General features: G+C 42.3%; 1 long non-coding RNA gene across 8 annotated transcripts in view; it reads right to left on the bottom strand.

The window, feature by feature from the left end:
- Positions 1–12,790, bottom strand: part of LOC111091590 — a 72,224-nt gene extending 59,434 nt beyond the window's left edge. For all 8 annotated transcript variants that reach the window (XR_005355330.1, XR_005355332.1, XR_005355329.1 and 5 more), the window contains exon 1: positions 12,725–12,790. This is a non-coding gene — a long non-coding RNA (uncharacterized LOC111091590). The remainder of the gene's footprint in view (positions 1–12,724) is intronic.
- Positions 12,791–15,757: the final 2,967 nt, after the last annotated feature.

The following is a 15,757-nucleotide window of genomic DNA, read 5'->3' as shown; positions in this document are numbered from 1 at the left end:
GATCCTGGGGTCCTGGGATTCAGTCCCACATCAGCTTCTCCCTCTGCCTACATCTCTGTTTCTCAGGAATAAATAAATAAAATCTTTAAAAATAAATAAGTAGATAGATAGATAGATAGATAGATAGATAGATAGATAGATAGATAGATAGATAGATAAATGGTACTGGGAAAATTGAATATTTAGGTCTAAAAAAATGAAACTAGACCACTTACAAAAATTAACTCAAAATGGATTAAAGACTGAAATGTAAAACCTGAAACCATAGAATTCCTACATAAAAACATAAGGAAAAAGCTCCCTGATATGGATCTTGGTAATATTGTGAATACGACACCCAAAACACCAGCCATAAAATAAAAAATAAACAAATGAGACTACATCAAATTCTAAATTTAGTTTCTGCACAGAAAAACAAATGACCAACAAAGTAAAAAGACAATCTACAAAATAGGAATAAATACTTGCAAAGAATGTATCTTGATAAGGGTTTAATATTCAAAATATGTAACTTATACAATCCGGTAACAAAATAATAATAATCCAATTTAAAAGAGGGCAAAAGACAAGAGAGAAGGAAGATTGCAGAATAGGAGGATCCCTGAGCTTGTCGCTCCCCAGACACACTGAGGCAAAAACTACATGCATTACCACTCACTTTGAAAACAACCTGAAGACCAGCAAAACAGATCTTCCATAGCTAAGGTCATAAAGAGAAATACACCTTGAATAGAACAGGAGAAGTCGAAACATGGTCGGGAACCAAAACACCAGCCATGCTACCCACAAGTGGAAGGGTTATCACAAGCATGTAAGAGCAAGGGAATCAAGCCCCCCTTCAGATACCCCCAACCCTGGGGAGGTACACTGAAAAGCTGAATCCCCATTTGACTTTGAAAATCAGTAGGTTTAAACTGCAGGAGTTTTAAAAATCAACAGGGCTTAACTCCAGGAGAGCTGGAAGGCTACAGGAAACCAAGTCTCTGCTCTTAAGGAACCAGTATATAGTCTCACTCAGCAGTACACCCAGCACAGAAGTAGCAATTTGGAAAGTGCATAGGTTATATACATAAAGGAGATTTACTGACTAATTTTAGGACATGCCAGAGGGGAAGGGAACTGCAAGAACTTTAAGAACAGAAGTGTTGGCAGGTACCATTTTTCTTACCCTCCTTCATCCTAGATAGCTGGACATTTACAGGAGCCAGTTCTCATGCTCTCCAGGCTCCTTGCTAACACCACTTGCCAGGCCCCAGCATTCCCCTGTGGACTGCCACACAATCACCCAGTCAGGTGCCCCTCCAAAGTGGTTCCCACACCACCACACACACCAGACAGCCTCAGTCAGGACTGATACCCCCCGCCCAAAGCACTCTACAACACCTAGTGGGCAGACCCAGATAAATATGTTGCCTCCAAAGCCACTCCTGATTCATTCCTGCCTTGAGGAGTGGGGTAGCTCACCCACACACAAGCACACCAGCATTAGCTGCAGCCAGGACTCTCAGCCAGGTGCGCCAGAAATAAATGCTGCCCATCAGTACCCCCACTGTAGCTACAAGATCCCTCACACAACTATGCTGGGAGCAGGCACTGCCCATCAGCACACCCACAGCAATAGGGACAGATCACTGCAGACAGCCAGGCAGAGGGGCAGCCCTGCCCACTAGCATGCCTGCAGAAAGTGTGACAGAGCTTGTAAGCTAGCCACACAGGGGGAAAAATCCTACCCACCAGTGGGCCCACAGCAGTCATAGCTCAGCCACAACAGGAGGGCACACGCAGCTCACACAGGGGACACCCCAGGAGCACCTGGTTTTAGTGGTTTGGGAAGACTCTGAAACCTCCCACATAAGGCCACTGCTGTCAAGACCAGAAGATGGAGCTGACCTACCTATAAATAGGAAAAAACACAGGGTCAGACAAAATGAGGAGACAGACGAATATGTTCCAAACCAAAGAACAAGACAAAAACCATGAGGTGGGGGTGGGGGGGAGGCTGAACAGAATGCAGATATGCAAAATACCTGATAAAGGGTTGAAAATAATGTTCATAAAGATACTTGAGAGAAGAGTGGATGAACTCTGTGAAAATTTCAACAAAGACATAAATAATATAAAAAAAGAACCAGTCAGAGCTGAAGAATACAATTACTGAAATGAAAAACATACTAGAGAGAATCAACAGATCAGAGGAGACAGAAGTAGAGATCAACAACCTGCAAGACAGGATAGTGGAAAGCACCCAAGCTGAACAGCAAAAAAAAAAAAAAGGAATTTTAAAGATTAGGATAGGTTAAGGGACCTCTGTGACAATATCAAGCTAATAACAATCACATTAAAAGGGTCCCAGAAGAAAAAAGAAGGGGGCAGAAAATTTATTTGAAGAAATAATACCTGAAAACTTCCCTAACCTGGAGTAGGAAACAGACGTTCATGTCCAGGAAGCACAAAAGGCTCCAAACAAGATGAACCCAAGGAGTTCCATACTAAGACACATAATTAAAATCACAAAAGGTAATTATAAAGAAAGAATTTTAAAAGCAGCAAGAAAAAATAAAACAGTTACATATGAGGAAAACCCATAAGATTATTCGCTCATTTTTTCAGCAGAAACTTTATAAGCCAAAAGGGAATGACATGATACATTCAAAGTGCTGAGAGAAAAAATCAAAAACAAAAAACTACAACCAAGAAAAATCTACCCAGAAAGACTATCATTGGGAATTGGAAAGACAGAGTTTTCTAGATAAATAAAAGTTAATAAAATTGACAAACCAGACTTACAAGACATATTTAGGAATTTTTCAAGTAGAAAAGTCATAATTAGAAGAAGATTAAGCAAGGAAAAAAATTCACAGCTAAAAGCAAACATTCTGTAAACATAGTGAATTACTTATAAAACCAGTATGTAGATTAAAACACAAAAACAGTAAACGCAATTTTATATATAAAAATTGGTAGAGGGATACACAAAATAAAAAGATGTAAAATATGACATCATATACATAAAATGTAGAGCAGAGAGCAAAATTTAGTGCTTTTAGAATGGATCTGAACTTAAGTGACCATCAACTTAATATAGACTGCTATATACATAGGATGTTATATATGAACTCAATGGCAACCAAAAATCAAAAACCTGCAGTAGATACACAAAAAATAAAGAGAAAGGAATCCACACATAATACTAAAGCAAGCCATCAAATGACAAGGGAAGAGAGAAAGAGAAGAACAGAGAAAAACCACAAAAAGAACCAGAAAACAATTTAAAGAATGGCAAATAAGTGTATACCTATCAATAGTTACTTTAAATGTAAATGGACTAAATGCTCCAAAAAGGCTGACTGAATGGATAAAAAACAAGATGCATCTGTATGCTGCCTACAGGAGACTCACTTCAGACCCAAAGACACATGCAGATTGAAAGTGAAAGAAAGAAAGAAAGAAAGGGGAAAAAAAAAATCATTCCATGCAAATGGAAGCAGGAAAAAGCCAGGGTAGCAATACTTATATCAGACAAAATAGACTCTGATGAAAGACTAGCAAGAGACAAAAAGGAGTATTAAATAATGATTAAAGTATCAACCCAAGAAGAGGATATAATAATTGTAAATATGCATCCAACATAGCATCTAAATACATAAAGCAAATATTAAAAGGCATAAAAAGAAACTGACAGTAATATAGGAATAGTAGAGGACTTAATACCCCACTTTACATCAATGGCTAGATCATTCAAACAGAAAATCAGCAAGGAGACAATGTTTTTGAACAACACATTAGACCAGCTGGTACTAACAGATACAAACAAACATTCCATCCAAAAACAGCAGAACACATATTGTTTCCAAGTATACATAGAACAGTCTCCATGGCAGATCACATGCTAGGCCACAAAACAAGTTTCAACACAGTTAAGAAGACACCTGGGTGGCTCAGTCAGTTGAGTGTCCAACTCTTGGTTTTGGCTCAGGTCATGATTTCGGTGTAATGGGATTGAGCTTCACATCAAGCTCCACACTCAGTGCAGAGTATACTTGGGATTCTCTCTCTCCCTCTCTCTCTGCCCCTTCCTGCTGCTTGCATGTATTCTTTCTCTCTCAAATAAATAAAATCTTAAAAAAAAAAAAAAGACTGAAACCAAATTAGGCATCTTTCTGACCACAAAGGTACGAAACTAGAAATAAATTACAAGAAAAAAATGGAAAGAAACATAAACACATCAAGGCTAAACAACATGCTAACAACCAATGAGTCAACAACAACAAAAAAAAATCAAGAGAAAATTTTAAAAAATACATGAAAACACCAACAATCCACAATCTTTGAGACACAGTGAAAATAGTTCTAAGAGGGAAGTTTATAGTGATACAGGCCACCCCAGGAAACGAGAAAAATATCAAAGAATCTAACCTTACAAAGGAACTAAAAAAAGAACAAACAAGGCCCAAAGTCAGTAGAAGGAAGGAAATAATAAAGATCAGAGCAGGAATTAATGAAATAGAGACTGAGAAGACAATGGAAAAGATCAGTGAAACCAAGAGCTGCTTCTTTGAAAAATAACTTTTTTTTTTTTTTACCTAACCTTTACCCAGACTTACCAAGAAAAAAATGAGACAGTACTCAAATATTTCTCAAATCAGAAATGAAGGAAGATAAATAACAACTGACCACAAAAAAGCAAAGAGTTATAATGCTAAAAAAAAAAAAAAAGGATATGCCAACAAATTGGACAATCTACAAGAAATGGTTAAATTCCTACAAACATACAATCTTCCAAGACTGAATCAAGAAGAAATACAAAATCTGAACAGACCAATTATTAGTTAACAACATTGAATAGGTAATCAAAAAACTCCCAACAGGGACATCTGGGTGGCTCAGCGGTTGAGCTTCTTTCTTTGGCTCAGGGCGTGATCCTAGGATCCAGGATCAAGTCCCACATGGGCTCCCGTCAAGAAGCCTGCTTCTCCCTCTGCCTGTGTCTCTGCCTCTGTGTCTCTCATGAATAAATAAATAAATCTTTAAAAAAAAGAAAAACCTTCCAACAAACCAAAGTCCAGGACCAGATAGCTTCAGAGGTGAATTCTACCAAATGCTGAAAGAAAATTAATACCTACTCTTCTCAAACTATTACAAAAAATAAAATAAAATAAAATAAAATAAAATAAAATAAAATAAAATAAATAAAATAAAATAAAATAAAATAAATAAAATAAAATAAAATAAAATAAAATAAAATAAAATGGAAAGGAAAACTTCCAAATTTATTCTATGAGGCCAGCATTACTCTGAATACCAAAACCAGACAAAGACATGACAAAAAAAGAAAACCACAACCCAATATCCCTGATGAACATAGATGCACAGTATTCAACAATGTACATTAAAAGGATCACTCACCACCAAGTGAGATTTATTCCAGGGATGCAAGGGTGGTTCAATATTTGCAAATCAATGTGATATATCACATTAACAAGAGAAAGGATAAAAATCATAGAAAAAGCATTTGGAAAACTACAACATCCATTCTTTTTTTTTTTTTTTTTCAACATCCATTCTTGATAAAAACCCTCAATGGTGGGTTTAGAGAGAACATATCTCAATGTAATAAAAGGCACTATATAAAAACCCACAGCTAGGGATCCCTGGGTGGCTCAGCAGTTTAGCACCTGCCTTCGGCCCAGGGCGTGATCCTGGAGTCCTGGGATTGAGTCCCATATCAGGCTCCCTGCATGGAGCCTCTCTCTCTTTCTCTCTCTGTCTCTCTGGAATAAATAAATAAAATCTTTAAATATAAACCCACAGCTAATAGCATATACTCATTGGTGAAACCCTAAAAGTGCTTCCTCTAAGATCAGGAACAAGACGGATGTCCACTCGCACCACTTTTATCCGACATAGTGCTAGAAGTCCTGGCTGCAGCATTCAAACAAGAAATAAAAGGCAACCAAATTGGTAAGGAAAAAGTAAAACTGTCACTACTTGCAGATAACATACTAGATAGAAAGACCCTTAAAGACTCCACAAGGGATCCCTGGGTGGCGCAGCGGTTTGGTGCCTGCCTTTGGCCCAGGGCGCGATCCTGGAGTCCCGGGATCGAATCCCACGTCGGGCTCCCGGTGCATGGAGCCTGCTTCTCCCTCTGCCTGTGTCTCTGCCTCTCTCTCTCTCTGTGACTATCATAAATAAATAAAAATTAAAAAAAAAAAAAGACTCCACCAAAAAATTAGAATAAATGAATTTAGTAAATTTGCAGGATACCAAATATACAGAAATTGTTGCATTCCTATACGCTACTAATGCAATAGCAGAAAGCGAAATTAAGAAAACAATCCCATTTACAATTGCACCGATAAGGGGGATCCCCGGGTGGCTCAGCGGTTTAGCGCCTGCCTTTGGCCAAGGGCGTGATCCTGGAATCCCAAGATCGAGTCCCATGTTGGGCTCCCTGCATGGAGCCTGCTTCTCCCTCTGCCTGTGTCTCTGTCTCTGCCCCTCTCTCTCTCTCATGAATAATTTTTTTAAATCTTAAAAAAAAATTGCACCAATAAAATTAAATACCTAGGAATAAACTTAACCATGGAGGTGAAACACCTATACTCTGAAAACTTAAGACACTAATGAAAGAAACTGAAGATGACTCAAACAGAAAGACATACAATGTTTGTGGCTTGGAGGAATTGATATCATTAAAATGTCCATACTACCCAAAGCAATCTACAGATTCAACGCAATCCCTATCAAAATAGCAATAGCATTTTTTACAGAAGTAGGACAAATAATCCTAAAATTCACTTAGAACCACAAAAGACATCAAATAGCCAAAGCAATCTTGCGAAAGAAGAATAAAGCTGGAGACAGGACAATCCCACGTTTCAAGTTACACTACAAAGCAGCAGTAAGCCAAACAGTATAGTATTGGCATGAAAACAGGCAGATATATCAATAGAACAAAAGACCACCTTTTTTGATAAATGGTGTTAAGAAAACAGGATGGCTACATGTAAAAGAATGGACCACTTTCTTATACCATTCACAAAAATAAACTGAAAATGTATTAAAGACGTAAATGTGAGATCTGAAACCATAAAACTTCTAAAAGAAGACACAGCCAGTCATCTCTTGGACGTCAGCCTAAGCAACATATTTATGGATATGTGTGTCCTAAGGAAAAGGTAAATGAAAGTAAAAATAAACTATTAGGACTATCACAAAATAAAAAGGTTTTGCACAGTGTAGGAAACCATGAACAAAATGAAAAGGTAGCCTACTGAATGGAAGAAGGTATTTGTAAATGATATGTCCAACAATGGGTTAATATTCAAAATATACAAAAGAACTTATACAACTCAAGGCCAAACAAACAAAAAAAATCTGCAAAATGGGCAGAAGACCTGAGCAGACATTTTCCCAAAGAAAACATATAGATCACCAGCAGATACATGAAAAGATGCTCAACATCATTCATCGTAACTGAAATGCAAATATAAAACAATGAGATACCTCCTGACACCAGTAAGAATGAGTAGGAAAGAATGAGTAGTATCAAAAAGACAAGAAATAAATTGTTGCTGGGTTTGTGGAGCAAAGAAAACCTTCGTGTACTGTTGGTGGGAATATAAACTGGTGCAATCACTATGGAAAACAGGATAGAAGTTCCTCAAAAAATTAAAAATACCACAGGATCCAATAATTCCACTTCTGTGTATTTACCCAAAGAAAATGTAAACACTAATTCGAAAAGACAGATGCACCCCTATGTTTACTGCAGCATTCTTTACAATAGCCAAGATACGGAAGGAACCCGAGTGATCATGAATAAATGAATGGATAAAGAAGATGTGGTGTATACATATGCAAAGGAATATTACCCAGCCATAAAAAAGAATGAAATCTTGCCATTTACAACAACACAGATGGATCTAGAGGGTACTGGGCTAAGTGAAGGCAGTCAGACTGGCAAATACCATATGATTTCACTTTTTTATGTGGAATCTATAAAACAAACCACAAAAATATAGAAAGAGAGCCATAAACATATTGAACAATTTGGTGGTTACCACAGAGAAGAGAAGACAGGCAAAATGGACAAAGGGGATTAAGAGGTATAAACTTCCACTTATAAAATAAATATATCATGGAGATTAAAAGTATAGCGTAAGATGTAGTGTGTGTGTGTGTGCATATTCAATAATATAATAACTTCATATGGTGACAGTGGCAAGCATTTCATAATGTTTATAATTGCTGAATCATTACGTTGTACACCTGGAACTAGTATTATATGTCAACTATCCTTCAACTATCCTTTTTAAGTAAAAAGAAAAAAAATGGGCAACAGAATAGACGTTTTCCCAAAGGTGATATACAAATGGCCAAGAAGTACATGAAAAGATGCTCAACATCACCACCATTAGGGAAATGCAAATCAAAACTATGATATCACCTCACATCTGTTTGAATGTCCATCATCAAAAACACAACAGATAATGAGGATGTGGAACAAAGGGAACTCTTGTGCAGAGTACTTGGGAGCACTTGGGTCTGAAAACTAGTACAGCCACTATAGAAAACAGCATGGAGAATCCAAAAAAAATTAAAAACCGAACTACTCTTGTTTTTTGTTTTTTTGTGGGGTTTTTTTTTTTTTTTCAGATTTTATACTGGCATTAGAGATTTTGTTTTGTTTTGTTTTTATTTTATTTTTTATTGGAGTTCAATTTGCCAACATATAGCATATCACCCAGTGCTCATCCCGTCAAGTGCCCCCCTCAGGGCTGGTCACCCAGTCACCCCAACCCCCCGTCCACCTCCTTTTCCACTACCCCTTGTTCATTTCCCAGAGCCAAACTACTCTTTGATCCAGTAATTCCACCTCTGGGAATACAGTTGCCTCTTGAACAACATGAAGCCACTTATATCTGAATTTTTTCGCTAAGTATACATACAGTATTGTAAATATATCTTCTCTTATGATATCCTTAACGTTTGTTCTCTAGCTTACTGTATTATAAAAATACAGTATACAATGCAAATAACATGCAAAATATATGTTAACTGTTTCTGTTATCAGTAAGGCTTCTGGTCAGCAGGTTAGTAGTAATTAAGTCTGGGGCAGGGGGGGAGTCAAAACTTATACAGGCTTTTTACTGTGGTGGGGACTGGCACCCCTAACTCCTGCATTGTTCAAAGGTCAATTGTAGATACAAAGAAAAGGAAAACACTAACTCAAAAAGATAGCTGTATCCTTATGTTCACAGCAGCATTATTTATAAGGGGTAAGACATGGAAATAACCTAAGCATCCATCGATAGAGGAATGGATAAGCAAGTTGTGGTATGCATATATAATTTTTTAGAAACTATGAAATCCTGCCCTTTGTGACCTTGAGGACATTATGCTAAGTGAAGTCAGTCAGTCAAATACTGCATGATCTCATTTATGTGTAGAATCAAAAAAACAAAACAAAAAGTGATAGAAAAAGAGACTAGATTTGTGGTTAGAAGAGGTGGGAGGGTTGGGGGTAGGGACTGGGGGAATTGGAGGAAGGTGCTCAAAAGATACAAACTTCCAGTTATAAGGTAAATAAATACTAAGGATGTAATGTACAAAATGATGACTAGAGCTAGCACTGCTGTATAATATACAGGAAACTTAAGAGAGTAAATCCTGAGTTCTCATTACAAAGAAAAGATTTTTTTCTTTTTTTTTTTTAACTTTTTATTATATATAAATGAAATGACGGATGCTAACTAAACCGACTCCGGTCATTATTTCGCAACATATAATAGGATGCTATTCACTTGTAAGTGATCTATGTCAATTATATCTAAATGAAACTGAGGGTGGGGGAACAGAGAATGTGATAAATATATAACACACACATATACAAGTGACCAGTTTAAAATTTGGATAATTTATTAATTACAATGAGGTATGAACTTGAAAACACTGGTCTTAAAGCAATGTTTTCCAAATTATTTTCCACATTGACCTGCAAAATAACCTATGGGGAAAAAATACACCTTACACCTTCTTTGGTAGCCAAGAAGGTGTAAGGAATGCAGTTAACTCTATGCTCCTGTTTCCAATGCACAATGTCCATGAACATACAAAGAGCCCTTAGAAGTCTCTGTACTCTGCAGCAAAGATCCACCTATTTACCTTGGTTCAACCCAGTGTTTATTAAATTGGGCATTCATTCTTGAAAAATTTTATCACATAATTCCTATTAACCTAAGAGGCAATATACCTGCAGCCTGATGGAGAAGACAATACCACCTGTGTTTGAACCCTGGACGGCTCTGCCATTTAGCAGCTAGTATTTTCTTCATCGACAAAATGGACACGGTAATAAACTATGCCTACCTACGTGCAAAGTATTTATAACACCATGAGCACTTTATAAATGTTGATTAACATCCAGCAGAGCCAATGTTCTAAGACACACTTTGGGAAACACTGGTACAGAAACTAACCCATCAGTGTTCTGGGGCTCCTGTCTCTCTAAGGGAAGATTACAAACTAGTCGGATGGGATGTATGTAATTATGACACAGTTAGGGGCACCTGGGTGACATAGTCAGGTACGGTTCAACTCTTGGTTTCAGCTCAGGTCATGATCCCGGAGTCGTGGGATCAAGCCCCACATCGGGCTCTATGCTCAGCATGGGGTCCACTTGGGGTTCTCTCCCTCTCCCCTCCCTCCACTCAAGCACGTACTCTCCCTCACAAACAAATCAATCCTAGAAACAAAACAAAACAAAACCACCTAGGCTCAAGGATATTGTAATAGTTTGGCTAAACAGAGAAGACAGGAGCAGTCACACTAAAGAAAAGGAAAACGGGTTTAAAGATACTTTAAATATAGCAAACTATCAGGTGTGACATTTACAGAAAGTCTAGGCACTGGCAAAAAGGGGGGGAAGAAAGGACGACATTAGGCATGCGGGACAAGAAGGTCAAAGGCAGTAGCAGGTATCCTTGAGACACAGGAAGAGTAGAAGCACATTCTGGGAGGGGATATGGGTAATTAAATGGGTTCGTGTCAGGTTCAAATCTCTCCTGGACTTGACCTCAGGAGGCCGGGGACAGAAACAGCTCTGGGAGATGTAATGCGTAGCCATCAGGGTTAGTTACAGGAATGACTGGGCTCATGCTCTGAGAGCATCAACAGGAGGGAGAAGGGCCTGTACTGACAAAGATGCCAGACGGGGTTTTCTCTCTCCCCTTCCCAAGAGGAGATCCATGTGGGGACTCCAGGAAAGCCAGGCTCTGCCACCTCGAGGCTCCATCCCGTCCAAAATCCCGTTTGCTCCTTCAGCCTTCCTCCTCTCCCCACTTGATGACAGAAGGCCTGGGATTTCCACCAGGTGGGAAGCTTTTAGTTGCTTCTCCCTCCCCGAATGCCGGCCGGAGGGTTGCCAAGCTGCACGCTCACCCGTGAAACTACGTCGGAAACGGCTACCTGCTGCAGGGAAATCCTCCACCGCTAAATTCACAAGCCTGTGCATCTGCATTCTCAGTCCTTATTATACTCAGAAATCCTCACCCTAACCCTCATGCCCTTCACATCCTTATCCCATTCCTTCTGAAGTACGCCCCTGAGCTCCACTCGGAAGTGGGGTCCAGGACGCGTTCGGGGCCAGAATGTCTGAACATGCACACTTCTTGGTAAGAAAGAACTAACTTACTTAACTTACTTACTTATTTATTGTTTATTTGTTTATTATTTTTCCTTTCTGCCCATGTCAAAGTAACTGCTGCAAAACCACCACCACCACATCTCCTACCTGGAGCGAGGACGCCTTCTATTCCCACCTGGCCCAGCTGAGGCGCCCAGGTGGTCTTACCTCCTCCAATCAAGCTGCCTGCCCTCCCCTGTGACTGAAAACCGAGCCACCCAGGTGCATCAATCACGCCCCTCCCTACGTGAAGGCTTTGTTGGCTTCCTGCCGACTTTCCACTTGCGGGCTAACTGCCCCGGCCAAGGACAGGCATCTGCTGCAGTGTGACCCCGAAAGCCCACGGGGTCACAGCGAGCGGCTGTGCGGGCCGGGCCGCCTGCTGGACACGTGCGAGCGTCGCCGATTGCCAGGACCTGGGCCCAGCCCGGGGCGGGGCACCGGGACCTGCTCCTCCGCTGGGGCTGCACCTGCCGGGCTGCACCTGCTGGGCTGCACCTGCCGTCTTAAGGTCTCCGCGGCAGGCAAGGGCTCCCGGCTCCGCAGATGCCTCGCTGGCCAGCCTGACTCAGACACTGACGCCCTGCACTCGGCAGCTGGAGGGCAGGCCAGGAGGCAATGATCCCCAAGACTTAGAGCCCCCAGGGGCTTCTCACCTGGAAGCTCCACGGGGGCCCTTCCCTGCCCGGGGAGCCTGCAGGGAGGCGGGAGGGCGGGCTGCTGCGTGCCAGGCGCTGCACCCTGCTGGCACCGTCTGTATACGCGAGCTCACTGCATCCCGAGCCACCCAGGGAGCGGGCGTCACTGTTTCCGTACTACAGGCGACCCAGGTGTCCGCCGGAGACCCCGAGGCCAGGAAAACTGCGCATGCGTCGTTCCGTGGCTCCCCTGACAACATCCCGGCGCGCAGGTGCGCAAGGCTGGCTCATGCCCGCGGCCACGGCGCCCACCAGGGCACAGGCGGCTGACGAATGCAACCAACAGGCCGCGGATACACTGCGGGGCGGGAGGACAGGAAGGAGCAGAAGGACTCACCTGCCGACGCCATCCTGAAGCGCGGGACGGACGTGAGGAGCCGCGAGGAACCCTGGGAAACTCCCGCGCACTGCACTCTGGGATGGGGGCGGAGACTGGGCGGGGCCACCACAAGCCACGCCCACACCCCTGCTCCCAGGCCAGGCTGCTCCAGGCCCCTCACCACCCCCCCTCCCCCGGGCGTGCAGAGAGAACCCTGGGGAGCCCCTACACTCACCCCCTCCTCTTTCTTTTCTGGCTCCAGCCTCTGCCCCTTCCCCACGCCAGAGCTCTTTTCTTCTCATGCAAGAAAATAAAATCACTCGGCAAGTCGTCTCCGTGGCTTTTTTATTTTACGCTCAACCACAGTTTTTGAACTTAAAAGCCAAGCCTCTGTTGCTTCTGTTCTTTGATTTTACCCTCCTTTGGGGTAGGGTTGCCGGGGAAAATACGAGTCACTCAGCCACCTTTGAATTTCAGGTAAACGACAAATTTTAGTATATGGTCCCCCAAAATTGCAAATTTTTTTTTTTTTAAGATTTCATTTATTTATCCATGAGAGACACAGAGAGAGAGAGGCAGAGACACAGAGAGGGGGAAGCAGGCTCCATGCAGGGAGCCCGACATGGGACTCGATCCTGGGTCTCCAGGATCACACCCTGGACCGAAGGTGGCGCTAAGCCACTGAGCCACCCGGGCTGCCCTGCAGAAGATTTTTTAATGATGCCAAAAATTCTAGGTCATTTCTGTGATTCAGATTGAACCGAGCATCCTGTATATTTATTTGCAAAGTCCCGGCAGCCCTGCTCTGGGAAAGCAGAGGCCTGTTTCCCGATACCCTCAAGCAGGGTGGTGCCAAGGGTGAAACTCTGAGTGTCCTTGCAAGATGGGAGATTATGTTAATATTTCACAATATCATCTTCCCACACAAATAAAAATGTACACATTTCCTAAGTATTTTTTAAAGGAGGCATAATAGGGGCATTTTATCTGCACAATCCACGGAGTTGGATACTGTCAGGAATTTATTTGGAACAAATGAAACTGTCATATATCATGCAAGGTAGGAAGCACACATCACATTTCTGGGAGAACAGTTACCACAAGCTGCTCTCCTGGAACAGTGTTTTAGCCACTGACATTCAGACCATGTAGACACAAGGGAATTCAACCAAAGAAAATTCAGCAGAGCTCCAGCGGTCCCTCGTCACACGCTGGCGCTTGTTTAAGCAAGCAGAATGGCAAAGTGCTGTGAGGTGAGGTATTCACTCTTTGTGTGAGCCTGCCCACATTACTTCGCATCCCCACACCTCGGCGAAGGATTTGGCACAAAAATAACCACCCCATGACATGAACTCTGGTAGTCACAATTGGCGGATATGACCACTTCTAAGCAATTTAGATCCATTGAGACAGTGCTCACTTTGGCAGCACGTACACACGAGCTCCGCTGAGACAAAGGAATTGGTTACTCACCCTTCTGAGTGAGAGATGCCTGAGTGAGAGACAAAGTGACAAAGATGGAACATTTCAGACAGGTTATTCCTAAAAGCAAAGAGGCCGTGCCTGGGAATGATTGCACCTTCTCGCCTCATGTTTGTCTGTAGCCCCCATTCTGAAGGGGCCTGTGCCCCAGACCTGGGATGGCATCCAGCAGAAAGAAGGGCCCCAGCAAGACAAGGACAGCTGAAATGCAGGACCGCTATGCCCCAACGTGCACCAGAGCCAGCCTTACCCCACCGTCTGGGACCCCCTGCCACTCCCATCCCTTCCTTTAGCATCTTCCCTCCCCTCGACCTGATTAATATTCCTTCTATTTCACACTTCTCCCTCGGGATCGAAGTTGCCATAGTCACAAGCAGCTGCCTCCTGCGTGATAATACTGTGACCACTCACGCGCTAACCTGGACCTCCAAACCCATTCTCGTCCTCTTTATCCTTTCTTTTTAAGAGTGTGTGTGTGTGTGTGTGTGTGTGTCCATCCAGACACCCAGGTACAAGAATCTGAGACGGAAGATAACTTTAGCCTTGAGAAAGAGGTTGATTTCTCTTAGAACTAATGGGCTCTTTTTTGCCGATATTGCTGACATAACCAAGGCCCATTCTAGGCTTGCATCTATTGTGCTCAAAAAAGAGATTCACACAAGAAAGGGCTTTCATTCTGCCCTGGGTTTTAGGCCTGACTCAAGGTCCCCTGGACAGTGAAGGACAACAAGAGGACATTTTTAGATCTGTCATCAACTCAGGCCTCTATAGCTCTGATCTTCTTATACAGTCCCTAGGTGGGGGGTTCCCATGTGGTCCCCTCTGCCCACATTCTACCCTAAAAAAGAAAAAACAAAACAGAACAAGATCATCTGGAGGACTGCCTTCCAAGAAGGGTCAGAAATATTCCTTTCCATTCTATTGTCTCTGGAGCCACAGACGCTCGATGATGGGTACCACTCACCAAAAGCTGTACGTTTTTAAACACTCTTCCTGCACTACCAGGATATCCTTTAGACACGTTACAATGACCCAAACAAGCCATGAATGAGGCTCCCGGGTTTCTCATGCATGTCCTACATCTTTCTAGGAATTGTAGGCTGATAAAAGGAGCAAGACAGCACCTGCCTTTGAAGAGCTTACAACCCCAGACAGTCCCAAGTGGGCCTCCAAGTGGGTGAGTTATTTAGTTAGTGGGAGAGTGGGGCTTACACCATGGCAGCTTCACCATGTTAACCATCTTGTGACCAGCAGACTGTGGCCTGTGCTGGTTGGGCCAGTAAGGACCTCTGGCAGAGGAGGCTCTCAGCAGTTGAGTATTTATCTTTGGGAATAGATTAAGATGAGGGATGATCTGAGGGGACCAGCACCCCCTGATTCTCCACTTGTCATACCCATTTCCACACCACTTCTGCTAAGGCATAAATTCCTCTCGCGCTCCTTTCTTCAATTACTCTTCATCTCTCCTCCCAGAGACACAGGCCTCCTATTCAGGTAGAGGGCGGGAATGGGGCAAAGAAAGAAGGAAGATATACTCCAGGTCCTGCTTTGTTTCTAACCAAAACACCC

This window comes from Canis lupus, chromosome 2 (assembly GCF_011100685.1).
Source record: "Canis lupus familiaris isolate Mischka breed German Shepherd chromosome 2, alternate assembly UU_Cfam_GSD_1.0, whole genome shotgun sequence".
Classification (NCBI taxonomy): domain Eukaryota; kingdom Metazoa; phylum Chordata; class Mammalia; order Carnivora; family Canidae; genus Canis; species Canis lupus.
The sequence above is the reverse complement of the archived record's forward strand: the minus strand, read 5'-3'. Positions and strand labels throughout refer to the sequence as shown.